Source organism: Rattus rattus, chromosome 11, assembly GCF_011064425.1.
Source record: "Rattus rattus isolate New Zealand chromosome 11, Rrattus_CSIRO_v1, whole genome shotgun sequence".
NCBI lineage: Eukaryota > Metazoa > Chordata > Mammalia > Rodentia > Muridae > Rattus > Rattus rattus.
In genome coordinates, this window is record NC_046164.1 from 69,165,680 (window position 1) to 69,189,348 (window position 23,669).

The following is a 23,669-nucleotide window of genomic DNA, read 5'->3' on the forward strand; positions in this document are numbered from 1 at the left end:
TGTTTCAATACAAAGAAGTGGCATGTCCATGGTGCAGACCAGCTGGCCGTGCAGATCTGATTGCTATCCACACAAGCTGCAATGTCGCTGTGCTCCGCACGCACCTATAATTACCATCCGTCCATTACTAATTCAATGGAAGGACACTTGTAGTAGCATCAGCCTATAATCCCAGAACTTGAAAGGTAGAGAGGCAGAAGTTCAAGGACAGCCTTAGCTTCATAGCAATAGAAACCCAAGCTGGTCTACATGTCACCTTGTCTCAAAATAAATGAATACATAATTGTTTAAAAGGCATTCTGCGGCCTTGGGCAAGGCGCTTGACTGTCCTGTGCCTCCATCTCCTTACCTGTAAATCAAGGCTAATCACAGTACACTAAAGTTCTCACGGCATAGAATGACATCAAACCAGTTAAAAACATCACAGTGTGGGGTTTGATTTTACCTAAAAAGGCTTCAAAGGCACAAGTAGGTTTGGAATTTTCCTGAATGAAAAGGACAAAGCCCCGTCCCAGACATTATCTTTTTGACCCTTGGAATACCTCTCCTAAGAAAGCACAACGATCACAGGGTCTTGGAGAGCCTGTGACTTCCCAGCAGTGAGAGCCACCTCCCTCCTCCACCCTCTAGCCTCACACCAGTTTTGCTCCTCAGTGTTGGAAGGAATCACAACCTAGACTCGGGTTAATGACTAGAACCAACGGCCCACAAAACCGAACCGCTTCCTTCACAACCCTAAGAGGCCTCTCTCCTCTGAACTGCCAAGGCAGGAATCCAAGGCTGGGCGCCTGGGGCACCGTGTTCAGCTGCTGGCAGGTCGTCTTTCGAGAGATCATCCCATAAAATTAGTGTCATACTTTTCAAAACGACAGTGTGACTTTTATAGAGCCACCTACCCCACTTGGAAGGGAGGTCTAATAAACCCACAGAAGGAAAGCACACTCACACGACTACAAATTAAGCTCATCTGTCATGGGCTCAAGTCCCACCCAAGCCCTCTGGGCACACAGCTGCTCTTCTGAGCTGAAATTGAATTGCAAGGGACAAACAGGTCAGCTTATTGAAAGAAGGATTTTTGTCTTGTTTTCTTTCCTCCAAAATGTCCCATGTAAAAATACCTTTAACTAACTAACTTATTGTTTGTTTGTTTGTTTGTTTGTTTGTTTGTAGATTGGATGCCACATCCACCTCTCGGTGGGACCAAGCCAGGCACTAAGGCAAATGCAAAGGACTACAGAGCCTGCCTTTAAGAAGCAGTTCCTGTTCTGGGAGGGCTGAGTAGGGATGGATCACTCAGCTACAATCCCACTGCTTAAAGCAGCGGCTCTCACCCTGTAGGTTGTGAACAACCCTTTCAGAGGGGTCACACATCAGATACCCTGCATACCAGATTATGATTCATGACAGTAGCAAAATGAGTTATGAAGTAGCAACAAAATAATTTTTTGGTCGGGGACCACCACGACCTGAAGAACTGTATTAAAGGTCGCAGCATGGGGAAGGTTGAGAACCTCTGGTTGATAGCAACACCAGCTTTGGCTCTAAGAAGCTGGGGCCCTAGGAATTCAGGCCAAATTTAAGCCTCATTCCAAGCTCCCCCAGGACAGCTTCTGGCAGCTGCAGTGAGCCACAGGAAAACCATGTAGAGAGGAGGAGGCCTGCCCTGCCTTCTACTGGTGGTGGTGGAGATAAGATCTTGGGTTTTAAAAATCTGTAAGAAATCACCATTGCCATTAATAGCAACGGGGCGAGACAAGATCAGAGTATTCTTCTCTCAGACAAAGCAAAGCAGCATGTAACTGTGCATGTAGCCAAGCATGGTGGTCCAGGAGAGGCCTGGAGGACTCCAACACCCACCTCCTTCTGCCGCCTCACCCTTCCAAGAAGCCACTCAAAAAGGAGGGGTTCAGCAGAAGAGGCATCATTTTCTGCTGGCTTTGATGCTGTAAGAAGTAGATAGCTACGGTGCGTTCTCAGCATGGGGTGGGTGCTCTTGGAGCTCATCAGATTCACACAGGAGCAAGAGGCACTGTGTCTGTCCACCTTGGCTGGAAGCGCTGAGACTAGAAGGTTATAAGTCGTCTGGCAATGGAGCCCAGATGAAAGGGATGGTCCTGAGCCCTGCTACATATTCATAAGATCAGGCTGTGTCTTGAGCCAATAGGATGTGGAATTTGGGGGTAGGGCAGGTCCTGCCTGTGGGGGAAGAGTCAGGACTTCCACCATATTCAGAACAGTGGCCGTTTTTGACCCTTTTCTTTCAGCTGGTGTCTCTGCAGACTGGTGTGCTAAAAACTGCTTAATTTTCATGAGTCTCTTAAATTTGTTTTTATTTTATTTCCCAGTGTCAACCAAACTTATCACCCTGTGAAGCAAGAAGAAGCTTTTCACCATTAGAAGCCTTTAGCCCCTAGCAAAGGTCAAAGAACATCATGATGTCACAAGACAGCATTATATTTCCCGAGGGCAACCAGAGAAGCAGATGGCTGAAATCCTTCGAACGCCTACCATGAAAAGACTCAATGACTTCCCTTCAGATGCACTAGGTGTAAGCTAGGAGTGTGCCTCTTCTTTCCAGATCACCTCATTCAACCACACCCTACAGGACACATTCAACTGACAACCACGTACGCCACAATTCAACAGACCGCCCACCTCCAGCTCACTGAAGATGATCTTGCCCTAGAGTGAGCTTCCAAGTCCAGAAGGAAATGAAGAAAACAACTCTCTGGTCACTCTATCCTTTGTCCTTTCTGAGGGGAGATAGACATCAGTCTTGAGGGTTTAAAAAAAAGTGGGGGCTGGAGAGATCTCAATGGTTAAGAGCACTGACTGCTTTTCCAGAGGTCCTGAGTTCAATTCCCAGCAACCACATAACCACATGGTGGTTCACAACCATCTGTAATGGGATCTGATGTCCTCTTCTGTCTGGTGTGTCTGCAGACAGCTATAGTGCGCGCGCACGCGCGCGCGCACACACACACACACACACACACACACACACACATATATATATATATGTAATCTTATTTTTTAAAAAAGAGTGGTGGAGCTGGAAAAATGGCTTGTTGCTAAAGAGCACGTGCAGCTCTTGCAGAGGACTGGGATTCAGTTCATCAGGGAGTTCACAGCTACCCATAACTCCAGTTCCAGGAGAACTGATACCCTCTTTAGCTTCCATGGTGTGTTAGTGACAATTTCTATTGCTGTGATAAAATGGTGACCAAAAGCAACTTGGGGAGGAAAGGGATTATTTCAGTTTACATGTCCTGATCACAGTCCTTCATGAAGGGAAGTCAGGGCAGGAACTCAGGGAAAGAACCTAGAGCTGATGCAGAGGTCATGGCAGAGTGCTGCCTACTGGCTTTCTCTTTGACCAACAGCCTCTCCTGGGCTGTCTTTATGGACTCCAGTCTATCACGCAGTGCCAAACCTCAGCTGTTCTCCATGAGCCCTTCATGCCTTGTAAACCAGCACCAGCTGGGTGACTTTTCCACTACCAAGTTCAGCTGCCAAACGAGGTACAACCTTGGTCCACAATGGACCACTGCTTCTATGTGATGACTCTAAGGAAACACTTTACAGAGGATTCTGCCTCAATGATGCTTGTCTCTTAATCACAACTTTACTTCAGCCCCAACTGACCAGCACAGATTGTCCCAATAAAGAAAAGGTTTCACTTTAACTTTAGTGGTTCTTAATTCAAATTATTACATGAAAATTGTGAATTTTTGCTTCCCTCTGAAACTTTACAAGGCAGGTCCCCACCACCTGCACTGCTCTCAGCATTCTTATCTTCCAAGTCCCCATAACAGCTCATTAAGCTCCAATATTCAGGACTTCTCCAGCTCCATGCCCCCAAGTCCTTTCACAATCCTCTCAAAACATGATCAGGTCTATCACATCATTACCCCACTCCTGGCACCAATTTATGTCCTAGAATTTCTGTTGCTGTTATAAACACTATGACCAAAAGCAACCTGGGGAAGGAAAAGGTTTATTTCATCTTACAGCTTCTAGTCCATCATCCAGAGATGTCAGGGTGGAAGCCTGGAGGCAGAACCTGAAGAAGAGGCCATGGAGGAAAGCTGCTTGTAGGCTTTGCTCAGCCTTCCTTCTTATAGCACCCAAGACCACTAGCCCAGGAATAGCATTGCCCACAGTGCTGGGCTCACCCACACCAATCATCAATCAAGAAAATGAAGTACAGACTTGTGTATAGACAAATCTTACAGCGTAATTGTTCCAATTTGGAGACTCTCTCCCAAAATGACTTGAGATTGTGGTCAAGTTAATATAAAACTAGTCAGGACACATAGGGACCAGGGACACACAGGTGTGGTAAAATACATTCAGGCAAATAGTCATACACATAATCTATAAGTAACTCTTCAAAGGGGCAGGGAGGCTGGAAAGATGGCTCATTAGTTCTTGCAGAGGAATTTGGTTGGTTCCAAGGACCAACATGGCAGCCCACAACCATCTATAACTCCAGTTCCAGGGAATTTTTCTGGCCTTCACAGGCACACATGTGTACATACATGTAAGCAAATACTCATACACATAAAAATAAGTAAAACTTTTTATAAAATAATTAAAGAACAAAAAGAGCCTTGACTATCACACACACACACACACACACACACACACACACACACACACACACAACCTCTCCCTCCACAGCTGAGTATATAGTGCCCACATAATAAAGGCAACAGCCTGGCTTCAGGACAGAGCCAACTCAACAGCGGGGCAAGACTCTGGCTTGGAGCATATGCCGTAATACTGTACTACTTCTAATGGAGGAGGGAAGAGGCCAGACAACAGCCCAGGTCATATGGCTCCAGTGGAAAGACTTATGCCTCCCAAATACTGTAACCGGCTACATTTTATCACTGTACATTTCACAGCCTAACTTGAAGTATACCTGCTAGAATATGATGTCAGACATGTAGCGAACACATAAACATATGCTGGCCATTGCTAGGTGCCGAGAATTCAGCACTGTCAAGAACGGCAATCCCTGTACAAGAAGAGGCGATACACTGAGGAGGACTAGGAAGAGAAAGGGCTGATGAGAGAACTGATAGGAGTGTGGCTGGATGAGAGGCACCTGTGCTGGGCAGCGCCTAAAGAAACACTGTCTGCGGGTTGCAGAGAAGCATGTCCCCGAGGTGACTGAGGATGCTGCTGTCAGTTGACTCCCTTGGTTCCAGGAATCATGGTTGTGGTGGTTTAAATAGAAATGGTCCCCGTAGGTTCATAGATTTAAAGACTTGGTCATTATTAGGGAGTAGTGCTACTTGAGAGGGATTAGGAGGTGTGGCCTAGTTAGAGGAAATACATCACTGGGGGTGGGCTTTGGGGTTTAAAACACTCATGCTGGGTCCAGTCTCTCTCTCTCTCTCTCTCTCTCTCTCTCCCTGATGCCTGCCAATCCAGATGTAGAATTCTCAGCTACGTCTCCAGCACCCTGTCTGCCTGCATGCCACCAGGCTTCCCACCCTGATAATAATGGACTAAACTGAACTGTGAGCCAACCTCAATTACTGACCTTGCTATGGTCATGGTGTCTCTTCACAGCAATAGAACACTGACTAAGACAATGGTCAACGAGTTCACAGCCATAAAGAACAGGAGACAAAAGCAAAGTAACGAACCAAGTGTCAGACTGCACATTCACCAAGGTCAAGTCAGTTTTTAGTAGCAATGGCCCAATTATAAAATCCTTGGATGTATCCATCTGAAATTCGAGGTATTCCGGGGCACATTGACTTTAGTAGCAAACTAATGCTACCAGTTAAAATTTAAAATAAAAACATTCGTCGTTCAAGAGAATAGGATGTGTTCTCTTTGACAAGTTTATTTCCCCTGCCCTGTGAGGTTTTCCTTGTCAACTTGACGCAGTAGAGTCATCTAGAATGAAGGAACCCATTTGTTTGCATTAATCCAACTGTTGCTGTGTCTATGGGAGGCTGCCTGGATGGATGACAGATGTGGGAGGGCCTGACCTGTGAGCAGCACCATCCCTGGACTATGGAAGAAAGCCGCTGACCCTGAGTCAGTGAGCGAGCCAGTAAGCAGCATCCTCCTTGCTCTCTGTTCTAGGTTCCTGCCTGAGTTCCTGCTCTGACTTCCCTCAGAGATGAATTTTAACCTAGAAATGTAAGCCTCCCCCTCCTCGGGTTGCTTTTGCCAACAGTGTTCATCTCGGCAATAGAAAGCAAGCTAAAACAAATTCTCAAGATGTTTGTTGACGAGGGTGAGGAAGGTGGCGGTGCCATGACACCCTCGCTGAGCGCTTCTCGTGCTGGTGCTGAGTCGAGCAGTTTGTACACATTTGCAGGTAAATCCTCAGACAAGCCTGTTGGGCAGCAACAGCCCGCTATCCATTTCATAGATCGAGTCAATCCGGGTGGATGAGCTTAAGCCCTGTAATTACATGGCATTTGCTGATGCTCAGGACCAGCTCTTGCTAAGGACGTTATTTCTAAACCGTCCCACACGGCTCGGGGGACAAGACTTCAGTAAACGCCTGCTGGAGACTCCAGACTCAAGGCTCTCCTGCTCCATTGAAGTGAGATGTGTGGTGGCCTTGCAAAACTAACTAACAGCTCTCTGCTCCATGGAGAGGTGGGAGAGGGGTCAGCACAGAGCGAAGGCCGGTGAGTGTGCCCAAGGGAGATTCCAGCGAGATGGAAAGTCAAAGTTGTTCGCTGTTGTCTGCAAGAAGCAAGACTCAGCAGGGGAAAGCCTGGGCCCCGCTCCTACCTGCAACACCACTTCATCTCAGACCAGGGGTTCTCAGCCTCTGCTGTGCACAGGAACAATCAAGAGACCCCCCCAAAGTGCCATTTCTCTGCACTCCGCTCTCAGAGGTCGTAGCACAGCTGGCCTGCTATACACGCAAGCCTGCTTTGCTCAGAAATCCCCAGTGCAGCCAGGGTTGCAAAGCCCTGGCCCCAGACACTCACACACTTGGCTCAGGTCAACACACTCTTTGGGATTCTGAGCACTAGAAAACAGGTTCAGACAAGGCGGCCTCTACCCTGTGACAACAGCTGAGTGTTTATACTCTCTGCTTTAGAATAAAGAAACTTGGATCCCCGACTTATGCCCGTCCAAAGCAAATAAACTTGCAGGTGAAGAGAGATTTGGGTGTAGGCTTCTACACAAAATACTTCCTGTTGCTCTCTGCCAGAAGCCTGGGGACTAACTGAGCCCGGGGAATTCTGAGAGGAAATTCGTGTCTGAACCACAGTGAAAGTGTACTGCCTACATGCACCCCACAGCACGGCAACGGTTCAGACTGGGGTGGAAATGGAGGATGGCAGCACGAAGGAAGCCAGCTCTGCTGGCTCTACTCCCTCAGTGTCATTACTAGCTCTGCTCCAAGCCCCAGGGACAGAGCACAGAAACGCTGAGGACAAAGATGCAATTGAAGGAATTCAGCGACCAACCAGGAAAGTAACATAGGGCCCCGTTTCTACCCCTAGGAGATGGAAAGGGAAGTGAGAACACACACATACACACACACACACACACACACACACACACACACACACACAAGCATGCATGCACGCACACTAGCTGAAGGAACATTTATGGTGTTTCACACCTAAATGCATCCCACTAACAGCAATTCAAGCCTTCAATTTCTTGCAAACCTTGCAACTCCTCCTGTGTCACTAATCTTTCTAGAAGCCCTTTGCTGTAATGGATGAGGCCTGAGTTGGCTGAGACATATTAATATAAGAAGAGCGTGCTCTGGTGTGCCCCTCCCAACCCCATGCCCCAGGGCCACCCCACCCCCTGCTGCCAGCAGTCACTCTCAGTGCAGTGAGAAGCGACCTGTGTTCCTTTCACTGTCTCAGTCTCTTGGCTGACCCAGCACTCCCCAGAAAGCTAGCAGGCTGGCAGCTCTGTCACTGACTGCTCTGAGGCCACGAGAGCCATAAAGCACTGAGCAGACGCGGTCCATCTGTCTCTCAGTCTTCTACTTGTCATGCAGGTCACTGTATGAGCAGACTGGCTGCAGAAGGTTTTGGCAGGTTACCAGAAAGTGATTCCTCCCTCCTGCCCTCCCTCCTAGGCATGCAGACTGCCTTGGATGCAGGAAGACCAGAAGGCTTTTTTTCTGAGAGTCTCGATGTGCATTCCTGTCCCTCTCCACAGGAGACACCCCACCGCATGCAGGCAGGAGCAAATGCCTCCTTCCCATGGCGGGGCAGGTGTCCTAGGTTAGTACAGCTTGCCATGAAGACCTAAGCGGGCTGACTCAGGCTGGACCTCACCCGGGGGGCACGGGCATGAAGCCGTCCCTTTCAGGTCCTCGGGCAGAATTACAGATGTGCTTTCTTCAAGTCCCAGAGAAGGTGTTTACACAGCTGTATTCCCCATAGACGCGATGCCTTATAGGCTGCCAGGCGATGGCACAGTATAGCTCACCTGCTCTCCCTGTGACCTCTTGGGACACACTACTTCCTTAGCTCATTTCACCAAGGAAAAAAACCCGAGAGGGATAGAGAAATGGCTCAGCAGTTAAGAACACTTCCTGCTTTTGAAGGAGACCTGAGCCCAGTTCTCAGCGCACACATCTGACACCTCACAACTGCTTGGAACCCCAGCTCCAGGGGACCAGACACCCTCTTCTTGCCTCTGAAAGCATTGCACTCACATGCAGTGTACACACACACACACACACACACGCATGCACAATTAAAAATAAAATAACTTTAAAAATAAAAAATGTCAATCTCACAAAAATTCAGTGCATTTTCCAATAAGACCCCTTCTTACTGAATCAGGACATAGAGATCAATTGACTCTCCAACCAATACTTTTGCCAATGTGCCACACAGTCCCTGTGGGCCCAGGAGTCCTCCCTGACCTTAAACTGCAAACAAAAACCTCTCACATGTCTTCCAGTTTCCTAACAGAAAGCAATTTATACATTTCCAACTGTATTTGGAAAAGCGCACAGGCCATTTTCCAAGGTTCCTTCATTTGTGTCTTGGACAGATCATTCCAGTGCAGTGAGCAGAGGGGTGTGGGGAGTGTTTGCTGAGGTGGGGAGACAGTGATATCAGCTGTCACAGCCATATGCATCCCTTAAAAGGTGTCTTTACGGAAAGATAACAAGAAGCCCAATCAAAAACAGACGGGAAAGGAGACAAAAGAACGAAGTGGCTTCTTGTGCTGGAGAGATGGCTCAGAGGCGAACAGCACTGTCTTACAGGGGACCTGAGTTCCGTCCCCAGCACTTGGGTCAGATAGCTCGTAACCATCTAACTCCAGCTCCAGAGGCTCTGACAGCTCTGGCTTCCTCAGACAGCACACACACACACACACACACACACACACACACACACACACACACACACACTTAAAACTAAATCATCTTTAAAATGACAGAGGTTTCTGACTTGAAAGACAGGGGAACTCATCTCCCATCCACCATCTCCATGGACCATGGCTGCCTCATCTCATCATTCCCCTTGAATGCCATCCTGAATGCCTCCAGAATAAAATTACATCTATACACGAACAGGTTTTCCAGTTACAGTAACTTCTTTTTTTTAAAGATTTTTTATTTATCGTATGTATGGGAGTACACTGTAGCTGTCTCCAGACACACCAGAAGAGGGCATCGGATCCATTGCAGACGGTTGTGAGCCACCATGTGGTTGCTGGGAATTGAACTCTGGACCTCTGGAAGAGCAATCAGTGCTCTTAGCCGCTGAGCCATCTCTCCAGCCCCTACAGTAACTTCTTTTCTCTGAGATAAATGCCCTTAAGCACAACCGCACTTCCATATGCTTCCTGGTTTAGATTTCTAAGAGACTGCCACCACTTTGACCCAACCTCCCACTGCATTTACTGTTACTCTTTTTTTCATTAATGGTATCTAACAATGAAGGCTTTTGTTACTGTCTTGTAGGTTTTGCTTTTGTTTTTTTTTTTTTTTGTTTTTTTTGTTTTTTTTCTCTCACACATACCAGGCAAGGGCTCTCTCACTGAGACACATCCCCAGCCCATGGCGGGTGTCTTCTGTGGGTTTATGGGTTACTCAACCAGCTCTTCCTGGTTTGTTTTTGATGTTGCTGGTTTTTTGCTTGTTGGCTTGCTTGCTTTTACATTTTCTACTTGGTTTGGTTTACTGTTGAATTTCGAGAGTTATTTATATACTGTCCCTACTAACCCTTTATTTAATCCGTTATTTATAATTTCTTTTTCTTCTGGGTTGTATCTATCTTTGTAGTCTCTTAACAATCTATTCATTAGGGTTTAATTACCCACTTAACCCACAGGAGTCATGGCGAGGAGCTGCTGTCAGAAGGTTGTGTCATTTCATTACGAAGTGTACAGCCGAACCCTGAAAATTCAGAGGCTTCGCACTCTCTGAAGATAGGGTGGCTTGCTGTTAACATCGAAGGAGAAAAGGAGAGAGGGAGGCAGCAAACAGGATGCAATTATCCAGTGTCGAGGGTGATGTGCATTCCAGCCTGCCTCCAAATGCTGGCGACCTCACAGCCAGCGCGGCCTCCACCTGCATTGGCGAGGGGAACAGGACCTATGGGATTGCACCCTTCGGTGCCACATGCTGACCATGGAGCTGGGAAGTTCCTTTAAGCACAAGGATACACTGCCTCAATTGTTAGCAGGATAAATGTCACCTGCCTCAGGCAGACTGGAGGACTGGCAGGGAGACCGACAAGGCAGGGTGATTATAGCTGTCAGTATCTTAACTGGAGCCACGTAACAGCTTCCTTACTTCCTGTTCAGATAATCAGCAAAGATTGGCAAACAAAACAGTTGTTTGATTTTTAATTTATTTTTAAAAATGCCTTTTAAAGCATGGAAAGAGACTGTCGGAGGGACAGCAGCCTTCACGACCTTCACGAGCCTTCCTGGGCCCCGTTACCAGGAATCACCCGTCCGTCAGATGGCAGAGCCTCCTCATAGCTGGCTTCACCTACCTGTGATGCCTCTTTGTCAGTGTACAAAAAAAATCAGCAACATCCTGAAGCGGGGAATTTTGGTCCGGACAGGAGAGATGCAGACAATTTCCCCCAAGAAACCACAAGTGACCCATGGGGGAGGCTCCGGCTGCTATAAATACTGAGTGGCAAAAACTGATGTCATGCCTTTCAGACAGGGGCTGCCACATGAAGCCAGGCGGGCAAGCAGCGCACAGCAGTGCAGCCACAACAAATCGCATTGTCTCAGAAAGACTTCTCAGGGCTGGGGAGCCCCAGGCTCTGGTCCTCGTGCACTGACGAGTGTTTCAGCCCCACTGTCTCATGAGTAGAATTCTGAAACTATGAAACAAACTCCGGGCCTAGTCTACCACATACTATGAGACCCAGCCAATTGTGGTAACACCTCCTTTTTCCACCTGCCTGTGACATGGCAGAGAATAAAATCAAGGTCAAGGAAGAGCAACAGGCAGTCACACATACGGAGAATAAAGTAGAATGGTAAAGGGAATCCAGCCATGCCAATCAATACCCTGCACGTGCGCACCCTTCGATTAGCAGTTCCTTCCTTAGGAATTCAGTCCCTGGGCATCGCCATGGAAATCCATGTGAACTACGAATGCGACAGAAGAATAGGAATGAGCTTTCTGGGATGGTCCGGGGAGACTATGGTGACACTGTGAATGAACACGCTCCTCCACAATGAACACAGCCTCCTGCACGCATCCAAAGGAAGTGGCAAGTGACCTTGAGAACGAGCTTAGCGTCAAGTCATTCGACACACGAATCAATGTTTATCACAGCTGCAAAAATCTAATACGGTCGAGCAGGCCCGAGCGCTGCACTAGTCAAGCTCGGGGGTGAGTGCTGTCGAAAGAGGCATGGCTGAAGGTGTGTGGGTGCGCTCAGGGGCAGCCCCAACCTGGACAACAGAGAGCGATGCTGACGGCTTGACCCTGGGAGACGATGGAAGAGCGGGAGCAGCACGTGCGCAGAACAGGGACACTGAAAAGAGCAAGCCACTGAGTGCCACTCCTAGACTGAGCTTTAGAAAAAGGCCGAAGCTGCTGGCTCGATTACCAAGTGGATGACGGTGACTCAGAAGCTGAACGCTAATAACTCGGAGTCCGCACCCAGATGGCGAGCCTTGAGCCAGGCCGGCAAACTCTACCCCGCACCTTAACAAAGGACGAGGCAAGGATGCTAGAGGCACAAAGAAAGTCACGCCACGTATAACTTAGCTGTAGATCACCATCAGGGAAAGAGAAGACGGGAAGCCGCCAGATGCAGGCAGCCTGATTTCAGTCCTCCATCTTTAACAGACAAAGGAATGTAGCGCCGGGTCTATTTTTAGGACACTATCAATATTCTAGAACCCTGTCTATATCCGTCCGCCAGCTGCCATAACAAAATCTCGCACTCTGCATGGCTGAACGACAGAGATCTATTTCTCATCGTCTCGAAGCTGGGACGTCCAAGACCTGACTCCTAGAGAGGCCATTCTTTCTGCCCTGCAGACAGCCACCTTTCTCATACGTCCAGGAGAGAGGCAGAGAATGCCTTCTTGTGCCCCTTCCTGTCAGGGAACTGACCTCATCAGAAACCCCGCCACCTTCATCTAGCCCTTGATTTGCAGAGCCCCCACCTTCTGGTAACAGCCATCACAGCAGTGTTGGCATTCACCCTTGGCGTGGGAGAGCGCACAAGGCCCAGTCCCCTCCTTTCAGTAATGCCCAAAACAGAAGGAAAAGGACAGGCACCTGATGTAGCGCAAGCCAGCAGCACACTGATCTTTGTGTTATCTGATGACAACTGGCAATAGAGGACGTAAGCTCTCAGCTTCCTGCTCCAGCCACCATGCCTGCCACTTAGTACCCTGCTTCCTACGATAATGGTCTCTTATCCCTCTAGACCCAGACCAAACAAGCCTTCCATTTACAAGCTGCCTCAGCCATGGTGGTTTGTCAGAGCCACAGAAAAGTACTAAAAGGGCATTGTTCGCCTGTGCATCATGTGTGTGGTCATGTATGGCAGAGGCCACAACGGGGCTCCAAGAAGTAGAGTTACGGATGGTTGCGAGCCGCCCTGCGGTGCTGGGAACTAAACTTGGGTCCTCTGCGAGTACCCTTCACCGCTGAGCCATCTCTCCAGCCCCAAAGAACACTGTGTTCTGTTTCCAACATCTCTGAATACCAGGCCGTCCACACACATACACACCAGCGAGATCCCTCCAGATCGCGAACCTCACAGAAAGCTCTGTACCAACAACGAAGGTCGTCACAAAAGGAACTGCACTGGAGAGGTGACAATCCTAAGGTGACATAAAAATTCAAAAATGCATACATTTTACACGCAAGCTACAAAATAAAATAGCTGTTTTAAAAAAAATTAACTAAATTAACTAAATCAGGATGTTTCAAGGACTTCATGAGTGTGCATGGGCGTGTGTGTGTGTGTGTGTGTGTGTGTGTGTGTGTGTGTGTACACCACATACCTCCACCCTTCAAAAACTATAATGGAGTTTTCGAAATTTAAAACAATGATAAAAACTTCTAGTGGAAAAGGTGACCTGGGAAACCCTGGGTGTAGTGACACCACAGCTGTAGACATACCATCTGAAAAAAAAATCAATGGGGGTTGGGATTTAGCTCAGTGGTAGAGCACTTGCCTAGCAAGCGCAAGGCCCTGGGTTGGTCCCCAGCTCCAAAAAAAAAAAAAAAAAAAAAAAAAAAAACTTCATATGAGGATCTAGAGAAAAAGTCAAAAGTCGGGAGAATCTTCCCAAAAGGAAACGCATGGTGCTTCAAGAGCGCCATGGGCACAGCTGCCTCCCTGTTATCTCCAGACATCCACAACAGTTGAGCTTGGTAAGCCCCATTGTTCCAACATGGAGGCTGATTGACTGACTGCTTACTTGATTAGTTCAGTCTCTACCCGCCCCATGCTCCCCAGGGGCTGGGGGGTGGAGCTGAGAATCTCCACCCTCATTCTGTCCCTGAAGCTCCTGGCTGTGGGCCCCAGCCTGAGGCCTCCAGTCATCTAGCTGTTACACAATGCTATCACTCGGGTGAAGTATTGGTGCTGAGGAAAGATGTTCCTATCACCTCCAGGCATTCAAACCAAGAATCAAAACTAGAACCAAGTCTGTATTTTCTTATTCTGTAGAACTACCTCACAAGACAATTATTCTTGGGAGGCTGGAAGGGCAAAGAAGTAGGCATTGGAAGTTGAGGATAGAGTGGGTGACCCCAACCCCGCCCCTTCCACAGTCCCACTCTGTTAGTGTTCTCCCTTTCTCATCCTTCTTCCACTTCCTGCTTCTCTCCTCTCCCTCCTCACCCAGCCCCCCCCCACTACTCCTCCTCTCTTCCCTCCCCTCTTTCTCCCTCCCCTCCTCAGCTAAAACCTTCAAAGTGGCGGCCCTTAGGGATGGGGCTGGAGTGGAGAAGGATAGGGTTGATTGCTCTGTTTTTGTTTCATGCTTTGAAGAACTTTTGACTCTTAAAACCGTGCGCTTGTGTAACTGTGTTTAAAATGGGTATTTAATGTTTAAACAAAATCTGAGCCTTGACCGAGAAGAAGACCATACCAAGTATGCATTCCTAAGCTTTGGGGAGCCTAGCCACTTTGAAGACACTTTGTGTGGAAAGCTGTAAATCCCAGACCCAGGAAAAACACACCCACACGGGAAACATCCGCCCAGGAGACCAGAGCATTCCTAAATCCACCAAGCTCGGGTTCTATCTTAAAAGTAAGGGTTCTGGGTTTTTCGTTTGTTTTTTTTCGTTCGCTTGTTTTTCCTTATGGAGGTTAGGGTGGAACCCAGGCCATCCTGCACCCTAGGCAAGCACCCTGCTGCTGAGCTGCACCCCAGCCCAGGTTCCGGATTCTCATAAAATTCCTACCAGAGCAAAGCTGACCTTTATCACACAGGGATAGGGGTGGGCAGGGAATTGTGCTTAAATGCGATGGGCAGGGCCATGCTTGGTCTTACAGTTGGTGGTCCTGCTTAAGTGTCTCCTTGCCCAGAGGCACACTGGCTCAAATTAATGAGACCCCAGGCTTCATTTACTGGCTTCCCTTCCGCCTTGAAACAGCGGGTGTGCTGACCCTTTAGAGTGTGACTGTCAGCTGAGCTGACTCATTCCAGCTGAGTCCATTCCAGAAATAAGGGGTCCTCCGGCTAAACCTTGAGAAGGCAAGGTCCCAAATTCCCCACCTGGGTGTTTCTTCCACCAGCAGAATCTCTAAGGATTTCTTGGCAAAACTACTCTCAGCAGGCCACTTTAATGCTCCAAAAACAAGCCGCATGAGGCTGACCTGTCTCCAGTACTGCAAACCTCCACAGAAAGTCAGAACAATATGTCTTTGTTTTTGAAACAGGGTCTGCTTAGGCAACCTGGCCTTAAACTCCCAATATGGGCCAGGTTGGCCTAGAACTGACATCCTGCCTCTGCCTCTCAGGTGAAAGGGTTTGTCACAAAATCCTGATATCCTGGGTTTGATCCTCTGCTTCCAGGCTGTGTCTGGAAAGAACAAACCAACTCTTGAACTCATGAGAGTTGTCCTCTGTGTGAGCAAACACACACACACACACACACACACACACACACACACACACACACACACACACACACACACCACATGCTTACACCCACAAACAGAACGGAATCTTCATGTCCCTGACAGTTGGTTTAAACTTTTGGTGCCTCGGTTTACATGACCATGAATGGAAAGTAACACTGCAACCTCACAAGATGCTGCAGTAAGAGGACCCGGTGACTTCGGGGGACACAATGACTGACCCCCATAGACACTCATGCCAAACCCTAGACCTGTAACTGTCCTAGTACACGGCAAACTGGCTCTTCCTCTCTTATCCAGGTGGTCAATTGGACATATCAGCCTTCACATCAACTTTGGAACTTTCTCTGCGTAGAAAAGCAACGTGCATAAGGGTGTCTTACAGCTTCAACGGAGGCTCTATCTGACGGTCACATGGTAGCAAAGGGAGGAAGGGAAGAAGGGAGGAAGGGAGGTAAGACGGAAGAAGGAAGGAAAGAAAGGAAGGAAGGAAGGAAAGAAGGAAGGAAGGAAGGAAAGAAAGAAGGAAGGAAGGAAAGAAAGAAGGAAGGAAGGAAAGAAAGAAAGAAGGAAGGAAGGAAGAAAAGGAAGGAAGGAAGGAAGGAAGGAAGGAAGGAAGGAAGGAAGGAAGGAAGGAAAGGAAAGTAGGAAGGGCCTTTCAGAGTGAATGGTGGTTCCCAGTTGATAGGGAACCTGGTCCTGTGGTTACAAGAAACTCCTAATGGCCAATGAGACACTGAGCTTGGAAGCAATTCTTCTAGAGCTAAAAACACTCCCTGGCCAATTTCTGCCAAGCAACAGTGTGAGATGGTGTGTGTATGTTGTTTGACGAGGTTAAGTTTGTGGTAGTAAGAAGCTAAAACAGTGAACTGACAAGAGTAGCCAGTAGTGTGGCATTCAGTAACCCTGAGAAGCAGGGCTGGGACTGGAATGTTTCCTTCCTTTTTGCTCTTTCCTTCCTTTTGCTTTCTTTCTTTTTCTTTCTTTCTTTCTTTCTTTCTTTCTTTCTTCCTTCCTTCCTTCCTTCCTTCCTTCCTTTCTTTCTTTCTTTCTTTCTTTCTTTCTTTTTTCTTTCTTTCTTTCTTTCTTTCTTTCTTTCTTTCTTTCTTTCTTTTTCTTTCTTTCTTTCTTTTCAAGACAAAGTTTCTCCCCTGGCTGTTCTGAACTCACTTTGTAGATCAGGCTGGCCTCTAACTCACAGAGACCAGCCTGCCTCTGCTTCCAAGTGCTGGGATTAAAGGCTGTGTGTGCCACTACCACCTGATGAGATTTCATTTAATAGCAAAGCAAAAAAACTTACTTGCCTTGCAAGCCCAGGGTCCTGGGTTCAGTCACACAAACATACATGTACACATGCGCGCACGCGCGCACACACACACATACACACTCCACAAAAGAGAGGGATAGCCACATTCCATCCAAAACAACAGATCACAGTTTTCATCACAGTCACAGATTTTAGGGATTCCGATTTGTCCAGAACACTACGAAATTTACATTTCCCATCATGCACTTTCCTTTACCAGTCCAGCATTGCCAGTGTTTCGGGAAATTCAACCATCAAACCCCCATAGGAAACTCCAGCTGCTGGACTGAGTCACTGGTCACAGCGCTGAGCCACAGCATTGCGCTTTCCCACACCGCAGGAATTCTGTATGTCTGTTGATGCCGCATAGGCTGCTGTACATTATTATCTGCGTTTCTCAACAGACATTCTTTGAGGCCCACTGCTGAGCTTGTGAGCCTCTGTGTTCTCTTGTTGTAATGTTAGAGCAACAAAAGTGTTCAGTTGAAATTGGTGAAGAAATGGGGGCAGGACTGACAGCTGGCCCTGGGACAGTCAATGTATGGCTGCCAAGATGGCCTGGGGAGAAGGATCCAAGCAAACCTCCTGCTGCAAGAGCTGGACTCACTCCGATACTTGCCCCTCACTAGGAGGATACCGAGTTGCACCAAATGGCTGCTTCCCTGGCCTTGACCTCTGACCATCCTGACCTTTGCCTTCCTGAATCTCCAGTCAGGTCCCTTAGGAGCCAAAAGATCAAGAAAGAAATCAGCCATTAAAGGAAGGTGCTTATGGCTCTGAACTGTTACAGAATCCATCAGAAGCTCACACACACACACACACACACACACACACACACACACACACACACACACGTTTTCATATAAACCATATAAAACCGGAATTCGAACTTAATGATTTCCCCAAAACGCCTATCAAATGATACTGATCATTCAGGATGTAAAACAATGCTAAGTTTCCTGGCACCGCATCCAGGTCTCTTGTGTGTGTAGAAAAGCAGAGAAAATGAAGCCTTAATGCTGCACGCTCTTATAACTTAGGCAACATAGGATTTTGCATCTTTAAAAGAAATCCTTTCTATTTGTAATTGCATTGAATCTTCCAAATTAATAATAATAATAATAATAATAATAATAATAATAACAACAACAACAACAACTATTTTTTAAATTATTATTACTAAGATTTAACATGCTTGCACAAATCAAGGAACTGAAGCTGAGAGAACCTAACTTAAAAAGCCAAAAACTAACTCAAGTCCCCTCCTGGAGAACTACAGGAAGCAATCTTTAACCCACTCACATCTACATCCTGTCAACACACAGAAAGGTTCTGGGCCTAAATACAGTAACGGGCACAGGAATCTAGTGGAAAAGGTGACCTGGGAAACCCTGGGTGTAGTGACACCACAGCTGTAGACATACCATCTGAAAAAAAGCAATCATACGGGGGTTGGGGATTTAGCTCAGTGGTAGAGCGCTTGCCTAGCAAGTGCAAGGCCCTGGGTTCGGTCCCCAGCTCCGAAAAAAAGAAAAGGAAAAAAAAAAAGCAATCATACGCTGTGATGTGAGGGCTACATGGTGACGACTTACAGAACTGTAGAATAAGGGACGTGACATCATGGTTTAAAACCCTCGTGGCAGCCACAGAAATCGCCAGACACGGCTGGGAGCAGACAGGTGGCACCTAACGTACCTGGTTCATTCAGTGATGGGCGAACACAGGCAAGAGGACAATAGGGAAGAAGTCGAGATCTACCCCATCCCTGTGCAGTCTCTCCACAGAGACCTCTATCACTTCATCTGGACAGAAATCAGGCAGCTATGATTGAAAGATACTCATCGCAATGAGCCCGAGTAAGCTAGAGTTCAAGTTAAATATCGAAAAGAAAAAAAAAGAAAACCATAGTGGAGCTTTAAAGTGCCTCATAAAGTAAATGTCCCCAACACAGCAAAGCACCTGGAGTACTGAGTAGAGGAAAAAGATTCAATAAAAGGGGATATGTTGCAGTCAGGAACATCACCCCTAGGCAGAAGGAACTGCCACCATTGACTTTCAATCCCTGTCCTTATCTAGACGGTAGAGAGGACTGTGTCCTTTCTATACACAGACACCCAGTCAGAAAACACTGTGCAGGCTGAATGCCTACCTCACCACAGATGCACGGACGAGCACAGAAGCGTTGGCTCCTGCTCCTTAGAGCTAAACTCCTCCACCAACCCCTTAACATGTGATGTCCCTTGCTACACGCACTAAGATCAAATGAGCCTTTCAACATTTAGACAGAGCCCAGGACATCTACTAGGGGTATTCTCAAGACTCCACTTGTTTCAGAGCCTCTCGAATAAAAGCCCGGCTATGGATTGGGACCTGGAAACGCACAGTGGGCAGGCTCCATCCGACTACACACCAACAGATGCTCCTGAAAACAGATCTGCACCCAACAGCTTCATTAAGGGAGGAATAGGATACAGTGGAGATGCAAACGAAACACAATTATAAAGGATTCAAAGGGGGCTGGAGCAGTGCTTTGTGGGTAAGAGAGTGTGAGGGCTGAGAGACAGTTCATGGTCAAGGATGCTTGCTGCTCATGGAGTTTGGTTTATGGCACCCACATCAGGAGGCTCCCATCTGCCTGCAACGGCAGATCTAGCAGATCTGATGCCCCCGTCTGACCTCCAAAGGCATTCCATGTATACATGCACATACACATGCACATTCTTGAGTGAGCTCACACCCGTCTCTCTCTGGGGGGTAGGGGGTGTGTTAATCCTTAAAAAGGCCAAAAACCAATTTTAACTTTTCAAAAAGTGTGCAAGACAACACCAAAAAGTGCAAGCTTCCGTCATACACACTTGTCCCATACACTGATGACCTACCCAACCTTTTTAAATTTTATTTTCTTTTACCTAATGTTTATGAGTCTTTCGCCTCCATGCATCTGTCATTCCACAAGCACACAGGGTCCACAGAGGCCAGAGATGGCATTGGGTGCCCTGGAGCTAGACCATTTGGGTGTAGGACTCAAGCCCCGGGTCCTCTGCTTGAGCAGTCAGCAACCTTGCCCACGAGCCGTCTCTCCGTCCTTGGCTCCACCTTTGTAAAAAGAAACTGAGAAGCAAGGAAGTAGCTCGCTCTTTAGACTACATTTTTCAAATATCTCCTTTATATCTTTGCCATAGGCCAACTTCCTTCTGCTATATTTGGTTAAAAGAATGAAGGGTTTAGGGCCAAGAATGTTCCCTAAAAGTGTTTAGTTTAAGACCTTCAAAGGTGAGAAGGCTAAAATCTACAAGAGAAACCACCCAGGAAGGACAGTACTCAACTTCAGGGACAAAATTAGACTCAATGAATTCTGTTCACGTAGTCTACATCAAAAAAAAAAAAAAAAAAACTCAGTCAGACAGGTTAAAAAAAAAACAAAAAACCTTTAATATCTTTGGAGAGTCAAGGCTTTGTAGCTTTAAAACAACATGAAAATACCTGGATTCATGGTGTAGACAAAGGCCCTCTCATTTGGCCCCACCTCCTGCCTGCTCCCGGGAACAAACTGGGTCTGTGTCTTTCAGATTGTTTTTTTTTTCTTTTTCCCCAAGCTATGATAGGTCCTTTTGGCCCAAACTCACAATGTCCCTGAGCTCACGAGGTAAGTCCTGAAGGACAGGACTAACACAGAAAAGCTCAGAGAGAAAGTGTGGTGAGGCAGAGGCTTGCCATAGCTCACCACCCAGAGCTGAGCTCGTGCAAGTGCAGAAGAGGAGAGGACAGAGACTAAACCTAGATCTTACAATTGGACACGGATGGCTCTCAGCTCAGTCTTGTATCCTATCCCTGCTATTAGAGTCGGGCTCTCTTTTAGCACAAATTGTGGGTTGCTTATTGAAACTCCTTGTTCCAACTGCAGCCTGCCCTCTCCCCACAAAAAATCAAAACACTGCCTTGACTTCACACATACAATCGCCCACGCATGTGCGCGCGCGCGCGCGCACACACACACACACACACACACACACACACACACACACAAATCATTCTTGTTACATGACAAGTGGGTTTTAAAATGCTTGAAGAAGCAGTATCTAATGAATGGCTTCCACATTAGTTAGTACTGAGGAGGGCCCAGACTGAGGGGCAGCATCAGGTCCCCTCCCTGGACCTCACCCCAGGGCTGCCTTCATAAATCTGATCTCCAACTGTAACTGCTTTGGCTTAGTTCCCTGGGTGTGGATTTTCTTGATTCAAACGCATTCTGCAGCCCGCCAAGTTCTTGGGAGAGTTTCCTCCACTTGCCAGGCGCTGGCTGGGAGTTACAAAGTCAACTCTCTGGCTTTCCAGATTTTTTTTTCTTCCCAACGGAAGAAATCAAGAAGCTGAGGGCAGAGAGGCTCTGTTCCCTCCAATCAGCACCCGCCTCTGGGTCGCCAGGCCTAGGGCTGGAGTAATAATCTCCGTGGCTGGACTCACAGCTCCCAGCACAGTGACAGCCCCACACTCCCCAGGGACCCGCAGGGTGAGGGGCACATTCGCAGGCAGGCTACTCCAGAGCCCGTGTGGCGCTTCCCCCTCCCCCGCTCCAGCTCACTGAGTAAAGACAATACGAAAACACTGAAGAGCGCGGGTGGCAGTCGGTCCACCACCTTAAACCAACTGCGCCCAGCACGCACAACAGGGCTTCGCTCACCTCACCTAAACACCAGTGCCCAATGCACACCCAAAGCGGGGGCCAGGACTGAATGGGCAAAGCCTGGGTCGACAAGCCATGGGACACAGGACCAGGATCCCATGCGCGCGTGTCCACGCTGTCACCCTCACTGACACACGAAATCGTACCAATACAGGGACCTTCCCACTCGCCAAGCCACCCTACACACTTATGTCCACGTAGTTACCTCCGGAGCCATCCACATCACATAGGGAAACAGGAAGGCTCCCTCACGCAAGGGTCCCCCCCAACACCACCAGGTCACTCTTGGTGACAATCAACCATCTACACCCAAGAGGGCCGGAAAAGAGCCCACTGGTAGGGCGAACAGGACCTGGAGGCGCAGAGCCCTCTGTGCCACCGGCGGCGAGACAATGCCAGGGCGCACGGACTCGTGTGTGCTCGGGTCCATCCCGGTCGGTCCTCTCCGGGTTCCCATCCCTCCGGAGGGGAAGGCAGCGGTCACCAACCCAGCAACGCACGCTCTGACCCGCTTCAGCCGACCGCCGAGCCAGGAACCCCACTTCAGCCTCAGCGGCTGTCCTGTAAGTCCAAGTATGCGGTCTGCCCTTGTCCGATGTTGGGGGATCTTCGAGCAGTTCCTGGAAAACCATCCCTGCCCGCTGACCCTGCCCAGTTCTGTCTGGGGACCCTGCAGGGCCTCGGGGACCCTACCTGGCCCTGGGGACTCTGACCGCCAGGGACCCAACTTAGCTCTGGAGACCCGGTCCAGCCCTGTATAGAGACCCAGCCCTGTCCAGAGACGCTGCCTTGTCAGGAGTCCCTAGTCAACCCCGTCTAACACCCTGAAGGGCCTCGAGGACCCTACGCGGCCGTGGAGACCCTGCCCAGCCTTGTCTGGGGACCCTGCCCGGCCCAGGGCATCCAGCTTGGGGACCTTGTCCAGGGACATCGTGGGACACCTGGCCCCCGCTCCTGGTTCAAAGTCGCCGCCGTCTCACCTCAGGATTCAGTGGCTCGTGAGCGCTGGACGGCCGAAAGGAGCGCAGACCGCGGAGCGTCCGCTGCCTCAACAATGGAGCCCGGGGCGGGGCCCTGCGCAGCTCAGCGATCTCAGTCTGGACCGGGAGCCCAGACACCGGGGTGCGAGCTGCGGCTGGAGGACTCTGCGCAGGCGCGATAGGCCCCGCCTGTCTCCATAGCTCCGCCCCCTGGGCAGAAAGGACCCGCCCTCTAGCCAATGGTGAGGAAGCTGGGGAGAGGGGGCGGGGCCAGAAGGAACAAAGAGAGGCTGGGCGGGGCCGCGGGTCGGAGCCGGCACCCCGGACCCTGTGCTGACCTGGTTTCAGGCTGGGCTCAGCGCCCACGTGGACTCGGTTCAGCGGTACTCAGTGCTCATCTCAAAGCTAGAATATTGGTTCTAAAGGAAAACTGAGGCTCAAGGAATAATATCTCCTGCCATCCGAATTACAATCTTCATAGCCTGTCCGTCTTCTGGCCACTCAGCAAACATTTCGAGGTGTGTCGGTATTGTTAGGAAAGAAAGAGAAAAAAAACTCCCTTTAGGTGCTGTACCGAGCTTTTCTGTCTCTCTGTCGCACTTCGGGAGCCCAGTATTAATCTAGTCCCTTTCTGCTCAGAGCCTTGATTTTTTTTTTCCATCCCCTCCACCAGGCATGACTCCTATCTACCTACCATTTCCATTTATCCATATCTCAATTATCTTTAAAACCTGCCCAAGCTTTAGAAAACTGTTCTGGAAGGTATCTCTACAACATTCGTGGATTTCCCTCTATTCCACAACCTGTCCCTCCTCCCCTCCAAGACTTCCCCTCTGCCTCTGACACGAGGCCTTGTTATCAAGGCTGGAGCCAATAACATCCTTCTCTTGGCATGGATACCCTCACCAGAAGCCTTTATCCACATACATGATCACTGCAGGACCCAATCCAGCCAGCAGTGACTTCCACCAGACCTCAGTTGGACTGCCCAAAAATTACAAACCGCTTACTTCAGGAGACAGGCCAGCCTGCCCTTCCTAGGTGAGACTCCTCAGTGCACACTAGAGTCTAGGTAGAGCCTCAGTCCTCCTGTCCGACTCTCCAAGCCAACAGATGATCTGCTTGCCTAGGCACTG

The 23,669-nt window shown here is 48.7% G+C and overlaps 1 protein-coding gene across 1 annotated transcript in view; it reads right to left on the minus strand.

Moving 5' to 3' along the window:
• The window catches only part of Afap1 (actin filament associated protein 1), a 108,702-nt gene extending 86,007 nt beyond the window's left edge, over positions 1–22,695 (minus strand). The window contains exon 1 of the mRNA XM_032917078.1: positions 22,534–22,695. The gene's annotated coding sequence lies outside the window, so the exon portion shown is untranslated. The remainder of the gene's footprint in view (positions 1–22,533) is intronic.
• Positions 22,696–23,669: the final 974 nt, after the last annotated feature.